Source organism: Miscanthus floridulus, chromosome 10 (assembly GCF_019320115.1).
Source record: "Miscanthus floridulus cultivar M001 chromosome 10, ASM1932011v1, whole genome shotgun sequence".
Lineage (NCBI taxonomy): Eukaryota > Viridiplantae > Streptophyta > Magnoliopsida > Poales > Poaceae > Miscanthus > Miscanthus floridulus.
In genome coordinates this window covers 138835018-138859705 of record NC_089589.1, presented here as the reverse complement: position 1 = coordinate 138859705, position 24688 = coordinate 138835018, and the positions used below count along the sequence as shown (strand labels likewise).

Here is a 24688-nt window from a genome sequence, read left to right as displayed (position 1 = left end):
AGAAGAGCTGTCGTCAATTGTATTGAAAAAAAGAAGAAGAAACAGTCAGTAGCTGCCCATTTATCATAAGAGAATATGATTGGCGGCGAATCCAAAGATGATAGATGATAGATTTCCACGAAACCATAACTGAGAGTGTTCTCAACGTTTCCATGCATGGTTGTCACCAGTAGGTTTTAGGTACAAGCTAGTACACAGGTGCAAACTCTGCCCCAGTGGGGACTTGGCAATCACGCAAGCATCTTGTGGCCCAAAGTAGACTGTAAACTTGCAGATGGAATAAGATACTTCCTACATAAATAGATGCCGTTGCAGTATCTCAACATTAGTGGCAGTGCAACTACTACATTTGCAGGCGCAAGTGTGCAGGACATAGCTGCATATACATATAGCATTTAGAAGTGCAGACAATTCATGGCAACTAACAATTGTGGATGGACCAAGCCCACCACTGCACCTGTTGTAAACCGAGCAATACCTTTCACCTCCCAAATATGGATGAGTTAATCTTGCCAACATGTAATGCCAATCACTGATCCAACCTACTACATCATAATAGTAGTCTTAGTAGGAGCCGACTACTCTGCGCTGAAATATTATAAAGACTCGTCAAGACCGTCTCTGATGCAGAAAAGAAAATAAAAAACTCTCAAATTGCATTGGTCCAGTGAAATTGGTTCAGGCTGAAACAAGCGATTAAATGCAGCACGGCGGTCGAATCACCTCAACACAACTGTAGCAAAATGCAGTTGAGAGCTGAACAAGCACTACTGGAAAACTGTACTTTGCCGAGTGCCTGAGACTTTGCCGAGTGCTTTTTATCGGGGCACTCGGCAAAGAAATATTTTGCCGAGTGCCGCACTCGGCAAAATAAAGCACTCGGCAAACGTGGATTTGCCGAGCGCCATGCACTCGGCAAAGCCTGGCTCTCGGCAAATCTAGGCTTTGCCGAGTGCCGCGGCACTCGGCAAAAGGTGGCCGGCCCGTGACGGCGGGCATTTGCCGTCAGACTTTGCCGAGTGCCTAACGGATGGCACTCGGCAAATTTTTTTTTATTATTTTTAAAAACTTATTTTGCCGAGTGTAAACCTTGGGCACTCGGCAATTTTTTTTTTAATTTTTTAAAACTTATTTTGCCGAGTGCCAGCGTCAGGCACTCGGCAATTTTTTTTTTATTTTTGAAAATCATCTTTGCCGAGTGCCTTCTGGGCCGGCACTCGGCAAAGCCCACTTTGCCGAGTGTCCCCCATGGCACTCGGCAAAATGTTTTTTTTTATTTTGGGCCCAAATTTTTTTCTGTGGCCTTGTGGCAGTGTTTAAAACTCTATTTTAAAATTTGGGGCAATTTTGACTTTTTTTGATATATTTCATTAGTTTATTTCGTTTCGTCTAATTGTTTGGGATATTTCAAATTTGAACTGCAGGTACATGGAATAATGGACTTTGGTCATCCAAAAATTGATACTCAAGATATTTAGGGTATGTTTAGGCCGTATCCAGAAAGTCACATGAAATCTCGAGTATCTCGTTGACGTAACATGTCGAGGTACTTGCCGGAAATGTGATTTTAAATTATATAAAATGCAAACGAAGTCCGAAAATCATGAAACTTGTCGATGCGTCGTGTTATCACATGTGGAGGCTGTGGTAAAAAATTGTAAAGGTTTCGAGCAAATTGTGACGTCGGATGCCAAAAACCCAGACATCTAAAAAATTGTAAAGGTTTCGAGCAAATTGTGACGTCGGATGCCAAAAACCCAGACATCTCCACACATGTGGAGATATCTGGGTTTTTGGCATCCGACGTCACAATTTGCTCGAAACCTTTACAATTTTTTACCACAGCCTCCACATGTGATAACACGACGCATCGACAAGTTTCATGATTTTCGGACTTCGTTTGCATTTTATATAATTTAAAATCACATTTCCGGCAAGTACCTCGACATGTTACGTCAACGAGATACTCGAGATTTCATGTGACTTTCTGGATACGGCCTAAACATACCCTAAATATCATGAGTATCAATTTTTGGATGACCAAAGTCCATTATTCCATGTACCTGCAGTTCAAATTTGAAATATCCCAAACAATTAGACGAAACGAAATAAACTAATGAAATATATCAAAAAAAGTCAAAATTGCCTCAAATTTTAAAATAGAGTTTTAAACACTGTCACAAGGCCACCGAAAAAAATTTGGGCCCAAAATCAAAAAAAAAAAATTTGCCGAGTGCCATGGGGGGCACTCGGCAAAGATGATTTTCAAAAATAAAAAAAAAATTTGCCGAGTGCCTGACGCTGGCACTCGGCAAAATAAGTTTTAAAAAATTAAAAAAAAAATTTGCCGAGTGCTCAAGGGGCTTACACTCGGCAAATTTTTTTTAAATAAAACCGCCGGCCCAAAATCCCCCCCCACCCCCGGTACCCTAGCCGCCTGCTCTGTCCCGACGCCCGCCGCGCCCGCCGCCCGCGCCGCTCCGCCGCGCCGGCGCGCCCACGCCGGCGAGCCCCCGCCACCGCGCGCCCCCGCCCCCGAGCAGCCCCTAGCCCGGCCGCGCGGCTCCCCGACGCGCCCACGCCGGCGAGACCCCGCCCCCGAGCACCCCGACGCCCGCTGCGCCTCCCCTGCCGGCCAGCGCCACCAGCGCCGCTCCGCCGCGCCCCGGCGAGCCCACCGCCACCGCGCGCCCCGCCCCCGAGCACCCCCCAGCCCGGCCGCGCGTCTCCCCCGTCGCCCACGCCGGCGAACCCCGCTCCCCAGCACCCCCAGCCTCGCCGCGCTCCCCCTCGCGCGCCGCCGGCGAGACCCCCCCAACGCAGCCGCGCCCCACCCCCCCCTATGACCCCCCAGCCCCGCCGCGCCGCCCGGCTGCGCGGCTCCCCGGCGCGCCCACGCCGGCGAGCCCCCCGCCACAACGCCCCCCACCCCGAGCACCCCCAGCCCAGCCGCGCGGCTCCCCGCGCGCCCACGCCGCGAGCCCCAGCCACCGCGTGCCCCCACCCCCGGTACCCCCCAGCCGGCCGCGCCGCCACCGTCAGCGCTGCCCGCTGCCGTAAGCGCGGCCCGCCGCCGCCGTCCGCGCGTGCTGCCACCGCCAGCGCGCGCGGCTGTCCTCCCCTGCACGCGCCGGCCCCGTGCGCCCCTGCTCTTGCCGCCGGCTTGGAAGAAGGAGGAGGAAGCAGCAGTAAGAAGAAGGAAGAAGAAGGAAGAAAAAAGAAGAGAAAGAAAGAAAAGGAAAAGGAAGAAAAGGAGAAGGAAAAAAGAGAAGAAAAAGGAAGAAGGAGGAGGAGAGGAAGGAGGAGGAGAAGGGGAGAGGGGGAGGAAGCCGAGGTAGAGGGGAGGAGGAGGTGCCTCGGCCGTCTTCTCCGTGTGCCCGTCCCGCCGACGCCCCTACCGTCACCGAACCGCCTACGAGCGTGGGCAAGGTATATCCACCCTTTCTCCGTTTGTCGGCCTTCGTGCCATTGTGATGTCGGCCTTCGTGCCGCTGTTCTTATCGGCCTTCGTGCCGTTTGTGATTGTCGGCCTTCGTGTCGTTGTTTTTTGTAGGTTTTGGAAACCTCCCCGTGCAAGGGAGGTGCTGCTGAAATTTTGAACTTATAGTGTCGTGTTTCTTCTTTTGCAGAGCAGGACCTGTCGGAGGTGACCCGGAGGTCCCCGATCGTTTTTGTCGGCGTCGCGGGTCTGCCTGCACTGCGTCGCCTCGCCACTGCGTCGACTCGCCACTGCCTCGCTAGCCTGACTTCACCGACACCCTAGGTATAAATCATCTCTTTTTCCGCTTGTCTGTCGTCGTAGATCGGTGTAGCCTAGTTAGGCGTCTCCCGTCCGAAAGAGATATCTTTGGAGGTATGCAGATCTTTGCATATCTGCGAGCATTTCTGTTTCGGATTGTCCACGTTTTTTGGACAGCCCGCGGATGCGTAGATGGGTTAGTTTCCATGGTCCGCTCCGGTCCGAGACGGTGTTTCGGCATCACCCCCTGTTGTTCTCCGAATACACACTCTCCCTTGCAGGACGTGTATCGGGAGAACAGCAGGGAGGTGCTGCCGAAATTCTGTCTCGGATAGGAGCGGGGCATGGAAACTAACCTCATCTATGGATCCACGGGTGGGATTAGGACCTATCCTCACCTATTAGAGAGTAGGGACACCGCGTAGATGCAATTGATGGTGACTCATATGTGCTGATACGTCTGTTAAAGGATGGAGGACCGTGAGTGGATGTACACGCTCCGAAGAGACGAGCACGATTACGACTTGTTGTTTATAGTCAAGGTCGAAGAATTCTTACAGCATGCATTTGGTGAGAGTGCCGGAGGCCATTCTCTAGTGGTTTGTCCGTGCAGCGGTTGTGACAACAGAAGAAGGAAAGATAGGTTAACCATGGGTAAACATATTGTGAAGTTTGGATTTACTCCGGGCTACCATCGGTGGATCCACCATGGTGAAGCCGATCGTATCAGGGAGGAGGTGGTGAGACCACAGCTCGAGGCTTTCGATGATGATGCCGGGGTAGCAGACATGCTGGATGACACGCACCAAGCTCAGTTCGCTGAAGGACGTGACAAGGAGGAGATGGAGGCTGCCGCAGATGCCTTCTACCTAATGTTGGACTCGGCACAGAGACCCCTTCATGATCATACTAATGTTTCTCAGCTGGATGCCATTGGTCGCGTAATGGGGTTGAAGGCCGAGTTAAACCTAAGTCGAGAAGGCTTCGACAAGATGGTGGCTGTGTGGAGCGATATGCTACCGAAGACACACATTATGCCGAAGAACTTGTACGAGTCAGAGAAGCTTCTTCTTGCACTTAAGATGCCGTATGACAAGATACATGTGTGTCCGAAGGGGTGCGTCCTATTTAGGAAAGAACACGCGGATGCAAAGTACTGCCCGAAGTGTAAATCCTCCAGGTACGTGGAGGTAGACTCAGGCGATGGCCAGAAGAGGCAGCTTAAGATCCCCATGAGAGTCCTACGACACCTTCCGTTCCTGCCGAGGCTCCAACGGCTATTCATGACTGAGGAATCCGCGAAACAGATGACATGGCACAAAAACGGCACACGATACAATCCTGAGAAGATGGTACATCCATCCGATGCTGATGCATGGAAGTACTTCAATTCGCGGCATCCTCTCAAAGCAGAGGAGGCTCGTAATGTACGTGTCGCGCTGGCAACAGATGGGTTCAATCCATATGGCATGATGGCTGCACCATACACATGTTGGCCCGTGTTCGTCATCCCCCTGAATCTCCCCCCCGGCGTCTCCTTTCAACGACATACCGTGTTCCTGTCGTTGATAATCCCTGGACACCCAGGGAGTAATATGGGTGTCTTCATGGAGCCTGTGATAGATGAGTTGATCGATGCTTGGGTCAAAGGGGTGTGGACATACGACCGAGCCAGGAGGGACCCGCCTCCTCCCTCGGCTCTCGACCAGCCGGAGGACCCGTCTCCTACCCCGGAGGAGCACGTGGCGGCCACGGGCACGACCACAGACACTCCGTCGGGGGATGAGGGGACTCAGCAGACGGAGGACAGTTCTGCTTTCTCGGCTCCCTACCTGCGAGGTCCCACAAGCCTTCCTCCGATTCCGCTTCTTGACCGACGCCCACTGGTTCGTCCTGTGGGAAGAAGGTAAGTAACTATAGATGTTATCACTAGTACTTCATATGATACGTTGAAAATCAAAAGAGAAACTGATAATTTTTCGTAATCACTTGTGCAGGGGCTGGCTAGTTCTGTCGGGTGCTCTTGACCCCCCACGCACCCCCACTACCGTCCTGGGATGTCTGTGCAGGAAACACTTCCCCGGCCTTGTGGACTTGAAAGAGGGGAGGTGGGAGTCGGCCTGGGCGTGGGACAGGTACAAGCTCGGCTCGGATGACGAGCAGGACAACAAGCAGGAGCGGGTTTTGGCGGACTTTTGGGCAAGTGTCCACAACATAGCTCAATACATCTCCTCTATTGCTTAAGTCTTTTATTGAAATAATGAACGGATACATCGTGTTTGTATGCAGAGGTACTTCAAGGCCGAAGAAGGTAGAGAGACCCTGGCGGATCAGACGGCACACAGAGCCTGTAAGAAGTACGTCGGCGACATGATTCACGAGGCGCGACTCCAGGCCCACGTCGACTACTACAGGTCCATCAAGAAAGAGCCCCTCAACAAAACCGGCGCAAGAAATGTGGCGCTGACCAAGGAGCAGTACCTTCAGGTAGGTGAATAATATTAATTCGTTTTGAGATTTAGTAGGTCCAGAATTGATCTTCTTATATGTCAAACACTTGATGATGTGTAGGTGCCGGCCTCGTGGTGCATGTCGCATAGATCGGCATGGTCGAGGATCGTGGACAGGTACCTTGACCCGGCGTACATCGCAAAGCACGAGCAAGGCAAGCGGAAGCGGGCAATGAGGACCGCTCCAACTCACCACCAAGGCAGCCGCAACCTCCCCGCATTCAAGCGGGCACTTGTACGAGATGTCATTTATCTATTCTAACGCTCAATTTTGCCTGATTTCTAATCATCTTGCCGTCTTTCTCGCAGGAGGTGGCACACCCGGACGTGCCGGTGTCGGAGTTTGGGGCATGGGCTGTGTCCCACATGGGCCCGGTGAAATCCGGTGTCGTCTTCAACCCGGATGCCCCTAACCAGGCTTACTCTGACCCGAGCGTCCACGCTAAGGTCAGAGACTACACGGAGGCGGTTAGGGCGCTCCGTGGCTCAGATCACAATCTGAGCACTGAGCCCCTTGAGACAGAGGTGATCGTGAGGCTGGGGCAAGGCAGGAAGCACGGGCGGTTGTGGATTGCAGACGGCGCCGACTCCTCGAGCTCTGCACCCTCTCTCTCCAACGTGAGGGCACGGAGCACGGCCAGAAGCCTTCCCATACGTGCACGGCCTACTCCAACACTGTCGCGGGTCGACGAACTTCAGGTAATTCTGGTTTCACTCGTCGTACATTGAACGTTACACACATTGATCAGATTTGCAATACTGAAACATGTGATTGAAACACTGTAGGCCGAGCTGGCAGAGACAAGGGAGACGCAAGCGCACCTGACCGCAGAGCTAGAGGCCACGAAGAAGCAGATGGCGGACATGTATCAGATCATGCAAACCATCGGGCAAGCATCGGGTGTCCAAGTGCAGTTGCCAGCTCCAGCTCCGGTTCGACACTTCACTCCTGTGAGTATGGAAGTTTAATGCGTTCGTGCCGTTGGGATTGTCGGCCTTCGTGCCATTGTGATTTTCGGCCTTCGTGCCGTTGTGATTGTCGGCCTTCGTGCCGTTGTGATTGTCGGCCTTCGTGCCGTTGTTTCTTGCAGGTTGGAAACCTCCCCGTGCAGGAGAGGTGCTGCCGAAATTTTCAATTTTTAGTCTAACACATGCAATCTCTTCTCTTTTGTGCAGCCTCCGTCGGCGGGTTCAAACAATCCCGCTAGCGTGTCACCGGCGGCTGATCACGTCAACCCTTCGCCGCAGTCCGGTCCTTCACCGCTGTCCAGGGGGCCACACCAGCAGTTTCCGTCGCCGCAGTAGAGATGTTGAACTTTGTGATGTCGAACTTGTAATAATAAACTTGTGATGTTGAACTTTGGTGCATTTGTGATGGATTTTCGATGGATTTATTAAATATGCGTGTGCTTGTGATATATAATGCATGTTGGTGATATAGATGTGATGATTGATGTGTGTGTGTATATATATATATATATATATATATATATATATATATATATATATATATATATATATATATATATATATATATATATATATATATATATATATATATGATGATTGATGTGTGTGTATATATATATATATATATATATATATATTGTCTGTTACAATGGAATGTAAAAAAAAATTACAATTCTCGGGGTCTTTGCCGAGTGCCATGGACAAGGCACTCGGCAAAGTTTTTTCCAAAAAAAATCCAGAAATTCTTTGCCGAGTGCCTGGGCTGGCGCACTCGGCAAAGTATTTTTTTTAAAAAAAAAACTTTGCCGAGTGTCTGGGCAGGGGCACTCGGCAAAGTATTTTTTAAAAAAAAATAAAAAAAACTTTGCCGAGTGCCTGGGCAGCGGCACTCGGCAAAGTATTTTTTTAAAAAATCCAGAAATTCTTTGCCGAGTGCCTGGGCTGGGGCACTCGGCAAAGTAATTTTTTTAAAAAAATAAAAAAAAAATTGCCGAGTGCCTGGACAGGGGCACTCGGCAAAGTAATTTTTAAAAAAAATAATTAAAAAACTTTGCCGAGTGCATGGACTTGGGCACTCGGCAAAGTAATCTTTAAAAAAATAAAAAAATTTTTTTGCCGAGTGCTGGGTCAGGCCCTCGGCAAATAACCGTGAACGGTGGAACGGCCGAAAATATTTTGCCGAGTGCCGCCCTAAGCACTCGGCAAAATTGTTTTTTATTTTGCCGAGTGCCCCGATAAAAAACACTCGGCAAAGACCCTTTGCCGAGAAAAATTTTGCCGAGCGGACTTTGCCGAGCGCTACACTCGGCAAAATCTTTGCCGAGTGCAAAGGGCTCTTTGCCGAGTGTAAAAACACTCGGCAAAGCCGCGGCCTCCGGTAGTGAAGTCAAGTAAAGCCCATGATTGATCTTGTGATCATTTCAGATTAACTGCTACCACATGTCCACATAATTAAGCAACGCCCCCACAGCATGTAAGGTACAAAAAGATAGGAAACGCCACCATGATGCATTGGTGATGATTTTTTGTCATGTACTGTACTTGAACTTAGGATTTGTGTCGTATCCTTCTCTCGAATGAAATCGAGTTTTTAATTGAGATTTTGTTGGACTGTAGGCCATAACCTTACCTATGGCTGTGCAGTCTTTAAGAATTACTGTATTTTATTTCTAACATGTGATCTTGCAGAAAATTTAGGAGCTTCTGGATGTGTTCTCTAAAAATTTCCTGTTCCTTATTACCAACAAAAAAAAGACAAAAACATTTTCAGTGTATCCCTAACTAACCCATGTACACCCATAAGTCGTGGCCCAGCCAAAGTTTTTTTTTCCTTTTCTGCACACATCATGATCCATTAAGATAAGACGAGAATGAGCCCTCCAGCCGACCATCGTGTGGATCGAATAAAAGTGGCGATCCATGTAGGCCCATTAAAATTTGATCCCTGATAGAGGTCCATATTGTTTGCGATCCAGTAGGCCCAATCGAGCCGTTGACTTCCGAAGTTCCGATGAGTGGAGACAAGAGAGCCCGCTCCCGTGTACAGGTCAACAAAGCTTTCCCTTCTCCCACTCCTAGTCCCAGCACACGTTGGCAACGGCGACACCTCCGACCGTCCGACGACGGTTCTTGCCGGAGAAGGTTGGGCGGAGGATGCCCTGCCGGGCTCCTGCCAATTGACGGCCACACGGGTTCTTCTGGCAGGTCAGTAGCCCCTTCCTAACTCCCCATCGAGATTCAGTTGAAAATTCCGGGTCAAAATGTGGATCTTAAAATGCTGGAACAAACTCTGACAAAATATGCAGGCTGTAACTCAAGTCAGATAATCCTACCAAGAGCAAACAAGAAATCTGCAGCCTAGTCCTCTTGCCTGCTTCTTGTTTGGGGTGCCCAATGGCAGATCCAGTGACCATTGGTACCGCAGTGGGCTGGGGCATCTCTGTTGTAGGTTGGGTCGTCTCGCCCATCATCACCAAGCTCCTCAACAAAGGCTTTTCCTACCTCGGTATTGATGGAGCAGAGAAGCTGAAAGAGCTTGAGACTAAAGTTCTACAGCTGGAATTGTTGATGGAAGCAGTTGATGAGAGTCCTGGCAGAAATCAATTGGAGAAATTGTTTCAGAATCTTAGATCTTCCTTCTATGAAGCTGAAGACATCTTGGACGATGTCGAATACTACAGTCTCGAAAGGCAGGCCTTATCTCACCCTGGTGATTCTCATAGCATGTCTTCTAGCAGCAGGAATTGGGTGAGGAAGATCCACTATGCCCTGCCCAAGATCTCACGCCTAAAAAGACAGGTATTTTCCTGGCTCTGAACTTTGTCAGGCTACAATATCCTCGATTCAAAACCTGGTGCATCTTGTCATGCTACTATGTCCCTACAAATGGCTCATGATAGTTTCCTTGAGCTATTAGTTTTTGAACACTTGGTAAGGCCATGCAACATGTGACTACATATGCATGACATCTTAGACATTCAGCCTGTTCGCTTGTTGGTTTCAGCCAGGGCTTATCAGTCATGGTACATTATTTTTCTCTCACAACAAACCAGCACCGGCCGGGCTTATTAGCCCAGAAATCAACCAGCGAACAGGCTGATTGAAAGGTCTTTTCTTTTCAAAGAAGGCACAAATCTCTGCCAATAGATCAGAATACGATTATTAAACCAAAAAATGGACTTTGTTGTGCACACTTCACCAAATAAATAACAATTATTTTCTTTTCTCGAATACATGGTATAAAAAATATAAAACCATAATGTTTTGTTTTTTATCAGTATATTTTCCAACTTAAATAAGTCTACTTCATCCATGTATACATAACTTTCCTATTGATATACTGATAAAAATTATAAAAGCATAATGTTTTGAAGTATTTTTATCAGTATATTTCGAACTTAAATGAGTATCTATCGAAACATTTCCTTTACATCTGTTGGTGCCCCAAGTTTATTGTGCCTGTCTCATCTCAGGTTACATCTACACTATCGGCCTTATATGCAATGAAGTTTAGTGGTTAAACTTCGTGTGAATGCAAAAGTCTTATTTTCTTTAAATCTATATCAGTTCCAAGGAAAAAATATAGAGATGTATCCCCAGGCGAAAGTTCCTCTTAGAAAATCTCATACTACTATTTTTATTTTACAGGTGAACGGTGCCACTTCAGATGACCCACCCTTTAGTATGTCGAAAATGGAGCACAATAAAATCCTGAAGAGAATAGAAAATATTGTGACTGAAGCACATAAAATTTTGCAGCTTTTGAACTTGCCAAGCGGCAGTAATGTTAACAAGAGACAAATTGTTGCTGCGAATTCACGTGGCGCAGTCACAACTGTGGACCCTCCACGTTTAGTAATTGGCCGCGATGAGGATCGTGCCAAGGTCATAGCTATGCTTCGTGAGACAATTGATGATGGTCAACGGGAATGCAACAGTGCTATACCATATTCTATAATTGGCATTTATGGCATTCCTGGGTCTGGTAAATCTACCCTCGCACAGTATGTTTGCGCCCATGAGGAAGACTGTTATGATCGGTAAGACGTATGAGCGAAGGAACCGTGTCTAGAGTCCGGAGTTGCTACGATACTGCTGGTTCGCGATCACCAAATGAGCTGCACGTCAGGGGTCCGCCAAGTCGGTTAGCAAGTCCTAGAATCTAGGACTATTATCTTTAGTTTGTTATTTGTTTGAGTCAGTTTGTTATTTGTGTAAGTCAGAGTCTAGTTGGTTGAGGATTGCTTGTATAAGTACTACATAATTACGATTGAATGAAGCAGCCTGGGATTAAGATTAATCTCTTCCCTGGGCGCCCAGGCGTCACTTGTCCTTGCCGTGCTACTGCCCTAGCTCTGTTCGATCACGGCGCCTCTGACTCGACGCCGTGATTCAGGACCTCGCGCCATAGCCTCGCCTCCCTACTACCTCCGTAGCAAAGCACGCCGTATCAATCTGGTATCAGCGTTCATGGCTACGTCTGGTCCTGGAGCACCGGCCATCCCTCCCACCACCACCGCCTCCGCCGCCACCACCCTGCCGCTCGTGCCATCCACATCTGCGGCCAACTCTGGGGCGTTCCAACCACAGCCTGCCCCTCCCAAGCCCTCCGTCGAGGACAGCCTCGCCGCGCTGACACTCGCTGTGCAAGGCATGCAGCGTCAGCTGGGGGAGGTCTCTCTGCGATTGACGGCCGTCGAAGGCCGCCCCGGTCCATCGGCAACACCACCCCTTCCATACTCCCAGCCTCTACTCCTTGGTATGCCGGGGTACGGCGGGATTCCGGCGTCCGGCCCGGTGATCTCGGAGATTTTGCCTTCGCCGTCGCTCTCATCGGCCGACTCGGTGCATCCATCATCCGGCGCGGCGACTGCTACTTCCAGCGTCGCTGTATCGCAGCCACCGACGACGGGCCTGCCGATCCAATCTATCCCGTTCCCGCATTCGCCGTCGCCACTGCCGTCGATGTCGGCCATCCTGAACGGCGCCGTCATGTCCCCCGCTACTGTGGTACATACACCACCGCACCGGCCACATCCGCTTCTTGTTCATGAAGACCATGGGGAAAGCGCTGGAGTTCCCCGCTTCCACAAGCTGACTTTTCCTACTTATGACGGCAAAGAAGACCCTCTTGGTTGGCTGAACCGCTGTGAGGCGTTCTTCCGCGGCCAGCTCACCCGGGAGACGGACAAAGTCTGGCTAGCTTCGTTTCACATGACCGACGATGCTCAATAGTGGTACTACATCATGGAGCGCGACACTGACCGCCCGTCCTGGGACGCCTTCCGGCTTCTATGTCATCAACGCTTCGGGCCGGCCTTGTCCACCAACCACCTGTCGGACCTCGCTCGCCTTCCCTTCACCCACAGCGTCGACTCCTACATGTCGGCGTTCCAGGCGCGGTTAGCGCATGCCGGCCGCTTGGATCCGGTCCAACAAGCACAGCTGTTCACAGGGGGGCTCCCTGACTACATCCGCGTCGACATTGAGCTTCATGAGCCCCAGGATCTGCACCGCGCCATGCGCCTGGCACGGGCCTATGAGCGCCGCAACGCGCCGTCGAGACTTGCTCTTCCAGCCACGTCGAACAGACCGTCTCGCCGCACGGGCCAGGGACAGCCGGCCTTGCCTCCTCCCGGTGGTGCATCGTCACAGGCTGCCTCGTCCTCACAACCTCCGACGCGGGCCTTCAAGTTCCTCACCCCGGCGGAGATGTCAGAACGCCGCAAGCTGGGGTTGTGCTACAATTGTGATGAACCGTACGTCCAGGGCCATAAGTGTGCGCGTCTCTTTTTTTTGGAAGTTGCTGATTATATTGTTCAAGAACCTGCGACGGATGATGAAGAGGACCAGACACAACCTGCGGGCCAAGAAACTCCCACGATCTCCCTGTCAGCTATCGCCGGGATCCGGACTGAAGACACCATGCAGGTGTCTGTTCAGATTGGGAACATCCAGTGTGTGGCCTTGCTGGATTCAGGATCGACTCACACGTTCGTCAGTGGGGACATAGCTCGGCGCGTTGGCATACACTTCAAACCATGCCCGGGTACCGGCGTCGTCGTGGCCAATGGTGACCGCGTTGCTTGTCGCGGCCTTGCCCACGACGTGGGCATTCGTATTGCAGACGAGGTCTTCTCAGTTGATTGCTACACAATTCCTATGGATAAGTGGGACATGGCACGCTGGGACCGATTCTATGGGACTTCGATGACCTTTGTATGGCATTCACCAGAGGAGGCAAGCGAGTGTTTTGGCATGGCATCGGTTCTACTCGGTGGGATGTGTAGTCTACACGCCGCCTCAATGCACTCCAGGGAGTCACGGCCAGTACAGACACCCCTCTGTTGGACAAGCTGCTCTTGTCCTTTGACGACCTCTTCGCCACACCTGAAGGCTTACCCCCCGCTCGTGCCTGTGATCACCGCATACATCTTCTTCCAAACACGCCTCCGGTGGCTGTGCGACCATATCGATATCCCCAGCTCCAGAAGGACGAGCTGGAGTCACAATGTGCCGCGATGCTGCAGCAGGGCGTCATCCGGCCAAGTACAGCAGCGTTCTCCGCTCCGGTACTCCTCGTCAAGAAGCACGACGGCTCGTGGCGCTTTTGTGTTGATTACCGCGCTCTGAACAAGGTCACTGTCAAGGACAAGTTCCCTATTCCCGTGGTTGAGGAGCTGATTGATGAATTACAAGGGGCACGATTCTTTACAAAGTTGGATCTGTGATCGGGCTATCATCAAGTCCGTATGCACGCAGCGGACATAGAGAAGACGGCATTCCGCACTCATGAAGGTCATTTCGAATTTTTGGTGATGCCTTTCGGACTCTCAAATGCGCCGGCGACGTTTCAAAGCCTCATGAACACCGTGCTCCGGCCGTTCTTGTGTAAGTTCGTACTCGTATTTTTTGACGACATCTTGATTTATAGCCCGTCTTGGTCGACACATTTGCAACATCTCAATGCTGTCCTCACTGCGCTACGCGAACATCAACTCCGGCTCAAGCGTTCCAAGTGCTCTTTTGCTACTACCTCAGTACAGTACCTGGGGCACGCCATTTCATCGGCCGGGGCCGCTATGGATCAGGATAAGGTGGCGGCCATCACCAGCTGGCCACAGCCCGCCACGGTGCGCGGGATGCGTGGGTTCCTCGGCCTCGCGGGCTACTACCGCTGCTTTATCAAGGATTACGGCACAGTGGCTGCTCCCCTGACCACGCTGCTCAAGAAAGAAGGGTTCCTCTGGACGCCAGCAGCCACTGAAGCATTTGATGCCCTCAAGAAGGCGCTCTCGGCGGCGCCTGTGCTTCATCTTTCGGACTTCGACAAGACTTTTGTCGTCGACTGCGATGCATCCGGGACGGGTTTTGGTGCAGTTCTTCATCAAGGTGTCGGGGCCCTAGCATTTTTCAGCCGTCCTTTTGCAGCTAGGCACCTCAAATTAGCGGCTTACGAGCGGGAGCTTATTGGTCTCGTCCAAGCCATCCGGCACTGGCGACCATATTTATGGGGACGGCAGTTTGTTGTGCGCACAGATCATTATGCCCTCAAATTCCTGCTTGATCAACGCCTCTCTACTGTGCGCCAACACCAATGGGTGAGCAAGTTGTTCGGATATGATTTTGCGGTGGAGTATTGACCAGGCAGTCTCAATGTGGTCGCGGATGCATTATTGCGACGTACTGATGGTGACCTGCAGCTTCAACTCATGTCCAAGCCAACTTTTCAGCTGTTCACGGACCTTCGTCACGAGCTTCAAGTCAACAACGAGTTTCGCGCCCTCCGGGACTCCATGGTAGCTGCACGTGGCGAGCCCTGGCAAGTCACTGATGGCCTGATCAAGCGTGGTGACCGTGTCTTCATTCCAGCAGGGTCTGCACTCCTGCCCGAGGTCCTCTAGTTAGCCCACGGCGTGGGTCATGAAGGCTCAGAAAAGACCCTCCATCGTCTACGCCGGGAGTTTGTGGTCGACCACGACCGCCGCCTTGTCAAAGAATTTGTCTGTTCTTGTTTCACTTGCCAGCGCAACAAAACGGAGCATCTGCACCCCGCCGGCCTCCTTCAACCTTTGGAAGTTCCCTCCTAGGTCTGGTCTGATATCTCCATGGATTTTGTGGAGGGCCTTCCCCGCGTTCATGGGAAGAATGTCATCTTGACAGTGGTCGACCGGTTCTCGAAGCAGGCGCACTTCCTCCCTTTAAGTCACCCTACACAGCAGCAACGGTGGCAAAAGCGTTCTTTGACGGCATAGTCCGGCTGCATGGGTTTCCAGCCTCCATTGTAAGTGACCTTGACCCGGTTTTCACAGGCCACGTCTGGCGCGACCTGTTCAAGCTCGCCGGTGTCAAGTTGCGGATGAGTACTGCCTTCCACCCTCAAACCGACGGGCAGTCCGAGGTCGTCAATCGGACCATTGCAATGTACTTGAGGTGTCTCACTGGTGATCGACCGAGGACTTGGTTGGACTGGTTGCCGTGGGCTGAATATTGTTACAACACGAGTTACCACTCCGCGCTCCGAACGACTCCATTCGAAGTAGTTTATGGCCGTGCCCCGCCGGTACTTCTTCCATACACGACTGGTACAGCGCGGACTGACACCGTGGACAGGCTCCTGACCGACCGTGACACGTTCCTCGCAGAAGTTCGCGACCGGCTACTCCAGGCGCAGGAATACGCCAAGCGGCACTATGATGCCCGCCACCGGGCTCTGCAGTTCAAGGTCGACGATTGGGTTCTCCTGCGCCTTCTCAACCAACCAGCTCAGTCCCTTCTTTCGGGTGTGCGTGGGAAGCTGAGTCCCCGCTATGCAGGTCCGTTTCAGATTGTGGAACGCGTGGGCGAGGTCGCCTATCGCCTGCGCCTGCCAGAGGGAGCCCGGATCCATGACGTTTTTCATATCGGAGTTCTCAAGCCCTTCAAGGGCACCCCTCCTATGTCTACACCGGCGCTGCCTCCTCTCCATAATGGTCGTCTGCTTCATCGTCCAGAACGTGCTCTGCGTTCTCAGCTTCGCCGCGGCGTCTGGAACGTGTTGATCAAGTGGGACTCCTTACCAGAAGACGACGCCACATGGGAGCCTGTGGACGAGTTCCGTGCTCATTTTCCCTCATTCCAGCTCGAGGACGAGCTGTTTCCCAAGGAGGGGAGAGATGTTATGATCGGTAAGACGTACGAGCGCAGGAACCGTGTCTAGAGTCCGGAGTTGCTACGATACTGCTGGTTCGCGATCACCAAACGAGCTGCACGTCAGGGGTCAGCCAAGTTGGTTAGCAAGTCCTAGAATCTAGGACTATTATCTTTAGTTTGTTATTTGTTTGAGTCAGTTTGTTATTTGCGTAAGTCAGAGTCTAGTCGGTTGAGGATTGCTTGTATAAGTACTACACAATTACGATTGAATGAAGCAGCCTGGGATTAAGATTAATCTCTTCCCTGGGCGCCCAGGCGTCACTTGTCCTTGCCGTGCTACTGCCCTAGCTCTGTTCGATCACGGTGCCTCCAACTTGACGCCGTGATTCAGGACCTCGCGCCGTAGCCTCGCCTCCCTACTACCTCCGTAGCAAAGCACGCCGTATCAAAGACAGTATCCACTTTGACATTGTTATCTGGGTCCATGTATCGCAGAATTTTAGTGTGGAAACCATTTTGAGGGAGATGATTGAGCAGGTTACAGGGAAGCCAGGCCCTCAATTTGCTGGTGCTACAGCACTAAAAAAATGTTTGAAGGCGGAGCTTCGAGGAAAACGTTTCCTCTTGGTATTGGATGATGTCTGGTACAGTAAGAATGCAAATCATCAGGAGAATTTACAACAGTTACTCTCCCCATTGAATGTTGCGAAGGCAGGAAGCAAGATCTTAGCCACTAGTAGAACATTGGATGCATTGCTAGCTTTGGGTGCTGTGAGATGCATTCCAATACGTGACCTGGATGATGGTGCCTTCTGTGACTTGTTCATGCATTATGCACTTAATTTTGCAAGCATTGATGAACGAGATCGAAGAGAGTTTCAAATGATAGGAGCTGAGATTGAAAAAAAGCTCAAGAGAGATCACCTCTAGCTGCCAGTACTGTGGGAAGACAATTATGTATAAGACCAAATATTGAGTTTTGGAGAAATACTCGGGACCGGGACCTTCTGAATGAGACAATGGGAGCTCTGTGGTGGAGCTACCAGCATCTAGATGAGCAGGTCAGGCGATGCTTTTCTTATTGCAGTATTTTTCCCAGAAGGTGTTGGCTGGACCCTGAATATTTAGTCAGGTTGTGGGTCGCAGAAGGATTTGTAACTAGCCGCAATACTGGGGAGGAATTGGAGGCTGTTGGTCAAGGCTACTTTGATGAATTAGTGTCAGCCTCATTTCTACAACCAGTAGATGGTGACAAAGAACGCTATACAATTCATGATTTGTTGCATGACTTAGTAAAGAAGGTAGCAGGAAGTGACTGCTTCAGAGCTGACAATGGCTGGGAAGGAGAATTTCCTCAGGATGTTCGTCATCTTTCGGTTGAGAATTGTAATTTAGCCATGATTACCAACAAGATTACAAAACTGAAAAACTTACGCACCCTGATCATTTCTGCTGATGAGAATGACACAACAATTGAGGAAAAAGCCTTATTGGAAAATATGTTCAAGGCTCTGAGGACATTGCGGGTACTCCAGATAACACCATGGAGAGCAGGAACGTTCTCATTCCCAGCATCTATTGGGCGGCTAAAGCATCTACGTTATCTTTCTGTCAGTAGGCATCCTGGCTTTACTGAAGTGATTCTACCAAGTACAGTTTTCAGACTGTACCATCTGCAACTTCTGGATTGTCCTTCTATAGTCTTTTCCTCATGTCAAGATATGGTTAAGCTCATTAACTTGAGGCATCTATTATGCTTGGGATCTCTGAATGTACCAAACATAGGAAGGCTGGTGTCACTCCAAACTTTTCGATGCTTCAGGGTAAGGAAGGAGCCAGGCTATGAGTTATGGCAGCTCAAGCACTTCAACAAGCTTGGAAACAAGCTAGTGCTCTGCGGCCTTGAAAATGTTGGAAGCAAAGAGGAGGCTCTAGAAGCCAATCTAGCTGCCAAGGAACGGCTCACAAATCTAACTCTTGAGTGGAACAGTGATGCACTACAGAGTTGCAGTGCAGACCTTCAAGCAGAGATACTCGAGGGCCTCCACCCTCCATTGCACCTTGAAAAACTGCGACTCTGTTGGTACAATGGTTCAAGGTACCCAGATTGGGTTGTTGGTGTGCGATGTCTTTGTCTCTACCAGTGCAGCCGACTAGGAGCTATTCATGGGTGGCATGAGCTCTCTCATCTTCTTAAGCTTAAAATTTTGGAGTGCAGCTGCGATGCCTTGCCAGATAATATGGAGCACCTCGCATCACTCCAGACATTGGTTATTGAGCGTTGCATGGATCTACGGTCACTTCCAGTGCTACCTCAGTCTCTGCTGCATTTTAAACTCTCTGGCTGTGACAACGAGTTCATGAGGTCTTGTAAAACGGTTGGACATCCAAATCGCAAAAAGATACAGCACGTTCTCACAGTAATCATCAGATGGGAATCACTTCCTGGAGCAGAGCCTGTCGAAGAAGTACCAAAGCTGGAGGCGCTGGTTGAGGGGAAAGAGAAGGACATGGCTGATCTTCTTCAAAAGTTGCTTGTGCTACTTGGCCTTGCACTACTTGGTCTGTTAAGTGTGATCTCAAGGTTGCTTGTAGGCTCTTTCCTCTCCCCAGCTCTACTGGTCGTCATAACTTTGCTTGTTGTGGTATGGGTAACCAAAATAGTGGAAATCTCCTAGTGTTTTTAAGTAGTAGTAAAACACTACCACTAGTCATAATACATGGGAATCTTACTGGGAGGCATTTAGTAAGGAAATTTGTACTAAATTTTGAATGTCAAAACACTAGGAGAACCTCACCTCACTAGGAGAAATTTAATATTCTAGTTGTGATTTTGACACTCTAGAGGCATGTAAAATTGGTTATGCCTCTGCTGTTGAACAGTGGTACTACTCTCTGGCAATTTGCTCGTGAAAATGGAAAGAAATAAAATATCATCAAATTTTTTATCAAGAGGACCACTTTGCTGAAGAGGAAGGGCATGAAGAAACCACTTTTACCCTCAGTTCAATCAGCGAGGGGCCTGCAGATGCACAATCAAAGCAAACGAAACTCCGAAACGGGAAGGATTCATATGTTCAAAACATTGAGACCACGTGGTCTCCTTTTTCTCTCTTTTCATTTTCTTTTCTTCTCATTTTTCCTTGCAGTGTTGCAGAGACCCTGGAATTCGTCAGTATCCTTAGGGGGTGATGGGTTCAGTTACGAGTCGAGCCTGACTCGTATCACGAGCCAAATCCTCTGTGGGACAGGCCGAACGTATATAATACTATCATATTTTAGTTGCCTGTATACTTAACCTGCTTGAGAAAAGATATTATTTGGTTGTTTGTATAAGGATATGTTGTATGAGATAAAATGACTAAAGTTATGACCATTATTTTTGTTTTGTACAAGTATACTCTTAAAGTTCTTATTTTATATTAATATGTATTTTTAAAAAAAAACATATTGATATTATATGATATGTACTAATTTACCCTAATAACGTACATCATTAGTTGGATAAGCGAAGGCATCCAGCTAGTCTGACTCCTTGAAAACGCCTAAAATCTGCGTATCTGTACATTCAGGTAGAGGCCTTTACTGTATCCCATGAGCAAGGCCTAGTGAAGCTATTCTCTGTGTATCTCCAACTTCGTCGTGAGTGCTGTTCGTGGACCTGAAGCTAAAAAAAATAGCTCCACTAGTGTAGTCAAGCCGCGTCAACAGGGTCTAATAGGATCTTGCATCCCACCAGTCTGGCTCTAGGCCATATATAGCCAACAAATCACACCTTTACTGTAAGTCGATGTTGCACAACTTGTTTGCTACCTTCTCAATTTTTTTTGCCCAATTATAACTAGAGATACAAGCAGGTTTGTCTGTTAACCCGTATATAAGTTTAATTTTATGGGTTCCTGGAACACGCAAAATTAAACCTACTCCCTCGGTCCTAAAATACTTTGATCTTGTAGCTTTCAAATTTTATCCCGAAATTTTTGATCTCATCCTAATACACATTTTTTTTCCAATACACCTTTATTCTTTTCTGTATCTCTCTTCTTGTTTTTTTGTGCATCATACCTTTTTATTTCTAAAAAATTTCCATGCTTAGAACCGAGGGAGTATATGCAGGTTCACGAATAACATGAAGAAAAAAAATTAGGTGCGGATGGTCCTCACCGCGGCATCGTGCGGACGTCCGAGCAAATTTCGACGCGTGAACGAGTATTGGCTGACTCCGCCGCCCAGTGCGCTGGCTTGCGAGTTGCGATCGTCGGCGACGGCGCGACGCCCGCGGCTGATGGCTCAGCCTAATCGCGTTCATCTCGTCCCCGTCGCCGCTGCCTTTTGGTCAGCCGTCGCGCTCTCTTCCATATCATGGTGCCCAGCTGGTACCTCTCTGTTCCATGAGACCATGACGCTGCCCTTTCTCCCCTCTCGACTAAGAACGGCCACCCCGTGAGACTTGAGAGCCCCTGATGGCGCCGCCCCCAAGTTCGTCCGACGCTAAGCTCATCGCCACATCTAAGGAGGGCACAAGAAACCCGCCTCCATGCACCGCAGCTGCTGCTATACGTCATCGTCCGCCCCCACCAGCAACTGCTACACCGAGACTCCTTCACGCGTCGGAATTTGGTTGGATGTCCGCACCATGCCATGTGAGGACCGTCCGTACCCGATTTTTTCTTCCCCCAACAACATTAGGCCATATGCATCCAAAACTTGCATGAGATTTTTCCACACAGGTTTAGTGGCCCATAATAACCGCAATAGTACGTGTATAACTCCACTAGCCCGTCCCATTGACCATAGCGAGGATGAACCGTCGTAGTGTACCCTGAATACTGTTATGATCATCCAATAGGTCCACAAACTAGAGAAAAGATAAACTAAATGCTAGAAATTCTGACGTTGATAAGAAGCATCTAGCCAGCGAATCAATAGACTCTGGCAGTCGGTAACCATTAAGGCCCTGTTCCGTTTACCCCATATTTGGCTTGTTCGGCTTCTTTTTTTTACCGGAACAGTGTTTTTCTCTCACAACAATTCAGCCGGAACAGTGTTTTTCAGTCAGTTTCAGCCAAGTTTCAGACCAGCGAACGGGGCCTAAATCTACTTTATTTTCTAGAGAAGTACCCACCTTTGCTATTATTATAGATAACGGCTCCTCGCAGCTGCCTTGTGGTCACCGGGCCAAGCAAGGAGGAAGCCAAACAACGTAGACACGTACATCCACACTTCACCTATCAACGTTCGGAGCTCCCACGCACAGATCATCGCGCGGTCTACACCGTTTGCTAGAGATCGAAGACGGCACATTCCAGAATCGAGGAGGGTGATGGCGTGCACGTCATCCTCCATTGGTGAGAAACTAATAATCTGATTCCCCCCCCCCCCCCTATTCTTGCACAGCTCTATGTATGCTGGCTGGTATTGTGTGGCTCCGGCCATGAGATGGTAAGGATGGACGACAAGCCGATGAAGATGACAGCCGGCTGCCAGTAGGATCCAGCATCTGGATGCACGAAGTCAGTAAGGATGCCATCGAGAACAGCTCCACGTCTACATCAACAACACCGCCGCACCGGAGAAATCTGCACCTGCTCACCTTTGGCGTCGCTTGGTGAATTGGAGTTGCCCCTCCGGTTACCACTGGACATACCACGCACAGAAGGCAAGCTCCAATGGACTCTGAAGGTTAAGATCAGGAGAAAATAAAGTCTAATAAGGCTATACTCAGAAGTAGAACTCATAATCATGAGAAATGTTGAGCGGTCCACCAACTTGTTGCAGTCAGATACTGTTGATTATTGGGTTGTTCGATTATTGGATTTTCTCTGGGTTTTCAAGATTAATCGGTTTTGGATCTTATTTTGATGTTGACATGTGTAATTCAAATCTGACAATTTTTTTCCAATATCTATCATTTTGTCAAGGCAGACGTGGCAATGTTATATTGGTAAAAAATTTGACAGATTCGAAGGTACAAAATCTCTCGACAGTTATTTAGATAGACCCTTTCATTTCCACTAATCTTTCTGCTGACCAATGAAATTTCAGTTTCTATTGGTCTCTTAGCTGACCAATGAAACTGTGGATCATGTTTGTTCGTGGCGCATTCACAATTAATTCAGTTCACGATTACACTTGCTTTCCTGCTGTACTTCCTTGGCCACAGCACGAAGCGGCGTAGCCATTGACAGCACAAGCCCAAACCGTTCGGCCATGTCAACGCCGTCATCATCAACCGCCCACTGGAACCTATGCAGCAGCGAGGCGAGCATGAGGTGCAGCATCCTCTCCGCGAGGGGCGACCCCAGGCAGATCCTCCTCCCGGCGCCGAACGGGATGAGCTCAAAGTTGTTCCCCGAGAACCCGACGCCGTCGTCCCTGCCGACGAACCTCTCCGGCACGAACTCCTCGGCGTCATCGCCCCACGCCTTCGCCCTGCGGCAGATCGCCCAGATGTTCACGTACACCGTCTTTCCTTCCGGGATCCTGTAGCCATGGACCTTCACCGTGGCCTCCGCCTTGTTCAGGCCGATGGGAACTGTCGGGTGCAGGCGTGCAGCCGGAGTGTCTCCTTCACGACGGCCTGGAGGTATGGGAGGTTGGAGATGTCGGATTCGGCGACGTGCGGTCTTGCGCCGACGACTCGTCGCAGCTCGTCTTGCACCTTCGCCATGCACCGTGGGTGCAGCAGCAGCTCCGCCATTGCCCACTCTACCGTGCTCGTCGTTGACCCACTTCCGGCAACGAGCAAGTCCTGATGATCAAATTTATTATACATTTTGGAGTCAAATTTTGCCGAATTACATGTTACTGCAGAATTGTGCCAAATTACCATGAACATTCCTCTCATGGCCGCCTGGTCCATCACCCATCCTTCCGTCCCATCCACTTGGTCCTCCATGTCAAGAGCGGCGTGCAGCAAGTCATTCCTCCGCGGCTCGCCGGCGGCCCTGCCGCGCCACCGCAGGTCTATCTGCCGGTCGATCATGCCGTAGGTCCACGCGACGAGCTTCTCCATCCGGTGCCTCAGGCCGAGCACGTCGGCGGCCGCGAGCGCCGGGAAGTAGTCGGACAGGTTCGGCTTCCCGGCCACCACCACGGCCTCCCGCACCACGTCCCCTAGCTCGTGCGCGGTGGCGGGGTCTAGGTCCTCGGAGAACATGCTCCGGCACAGCACGCCGGCGACCGCCGGGAACACCGCGCGCGCCACGGCCACCGGCGAGCCCCTGGTCTGGGACACGCAGAGGGCGAGCTCGCGCGCATTCTCCTCCCGCACGGCGAGCATCTCGGCGAGCCGCCGTGGCGTGAACAGATCCTCCGTGCAGAGCTTCCGCAGGGCACGCCACTTGCGCCGCGGCGGCAGCGCGATGATGGAGTTGGCGTGGTGCCCGCACGCGTGCCACGCGTCCATGCCGCCGCGCCCGGCGAGGTCGCCGTTGTGCACGTGGAGGATCTCCTTGGCGTCTCGGCAGGTATGGGGTCTTCTCCTCCCCTCTCCGTTGTCGTGGCGAGCCAAACGAACAGGCTGTTGATTCCGGATGTTCACTTTTATTCGAGTTCAGTCGCTATGCTCGCTCTATGGGTACTCGTACCTCGAATTTGGTTACTTCTGTGGATTTCATTCACGTTCTGGATGGTGCGTTGCAATACGGTGCGCAGTGCAGGTCGTGCACGCGTCCTCTCAGCAGCAGCAGCAGGTGAAGCCCGACCAGTTTGGGTTCGGCTCCTGGAGCAGGCAGCAGGAGCAGTCTTCGTTCATTGTGCAGTTCCAGTAGCAGCAACAGCAGAAGCCCAATCCTTTCGGATTTGAAGTTAAAGGTGGTGCGCCTGCGTAGTCCAGAAACGCCCCTGATCCGGAGGTTTGTTTTGTCTGATGGATACACAATCTGTTTTTGTGGGATCTCAGCTTGTGTAACGGCCATTCATTTGTGTGACTGATGGATTTGTTGAATCAGCCATTTCAAAAACTTTGTGAGTCACTGACTTTGTGAGCTTGCTATATGTGAGTCACCAACTTTGTGAGCTTTTTGCCAGCTCCTGAGTCCTGCAGGCACCAGATTTTTAAGAATGAAACTCAACTCTGGAACCTTACGTGTTATATGCTCACCTCAGGAGGTAAATAAGCAACTCATCGTGCTTCAACCAGTGGCCTCTGCCTCCCTCAATGCATTGGCGCTCATCTTTTTGTATTCTGTTTGCATTAGTGGTCCTTGTGACATCACGGGGGATATATTAGCTTTGAAAAGCTGAGAGCTAAAGCGTATGAGGAAAGCAGGCAAGGGCATCCTCTGCAGTCAATAGTAAGCTTTGGCACTTCCAACTTTCTTCCCATTATCAAGTT

The 24688-nt window shown here is 50.3% G+C and overlaps 1 long non-coding RNA gene and 2 pseudogenes across 1 annotated transcript; 2 read left to right on the top strand and 1 right to left on the bottom strand.

Annotated features, from left to right (window-relative positions):
- Nucleotides 1-3310: 3310 nt before the first annotated feature.
- LOC136486059 (uncharacterized) lies at nt 3311-4314 on the top strand. Its single transcript, XR_010766649.1, has 3 exons — nt 3311-3429; nt 3630-3763; nt 4209-4314. It is a non-coding gene; the product is annotated as an uncharacterized lncRNA (long non-coding RNA).
- Nucleotides 4315-9285: 4971 nt separating this feature from the next.
- LOC136487348 (disease resistance protein RGA2-like) lies at nt 9286-19679 on the top strand (annotated as a pseudogene).
- A 2713-nt stretch (nt 19680-22392) lies between these two features.
- Nucleotides 22393-24247, bottom strand: LOC136487347 (geraniol 8-hydroxylase-like; annotated as a pseudogene).
- Between the last annotated feature and the right edge of the window lie 441 nt (nt 24248-24688).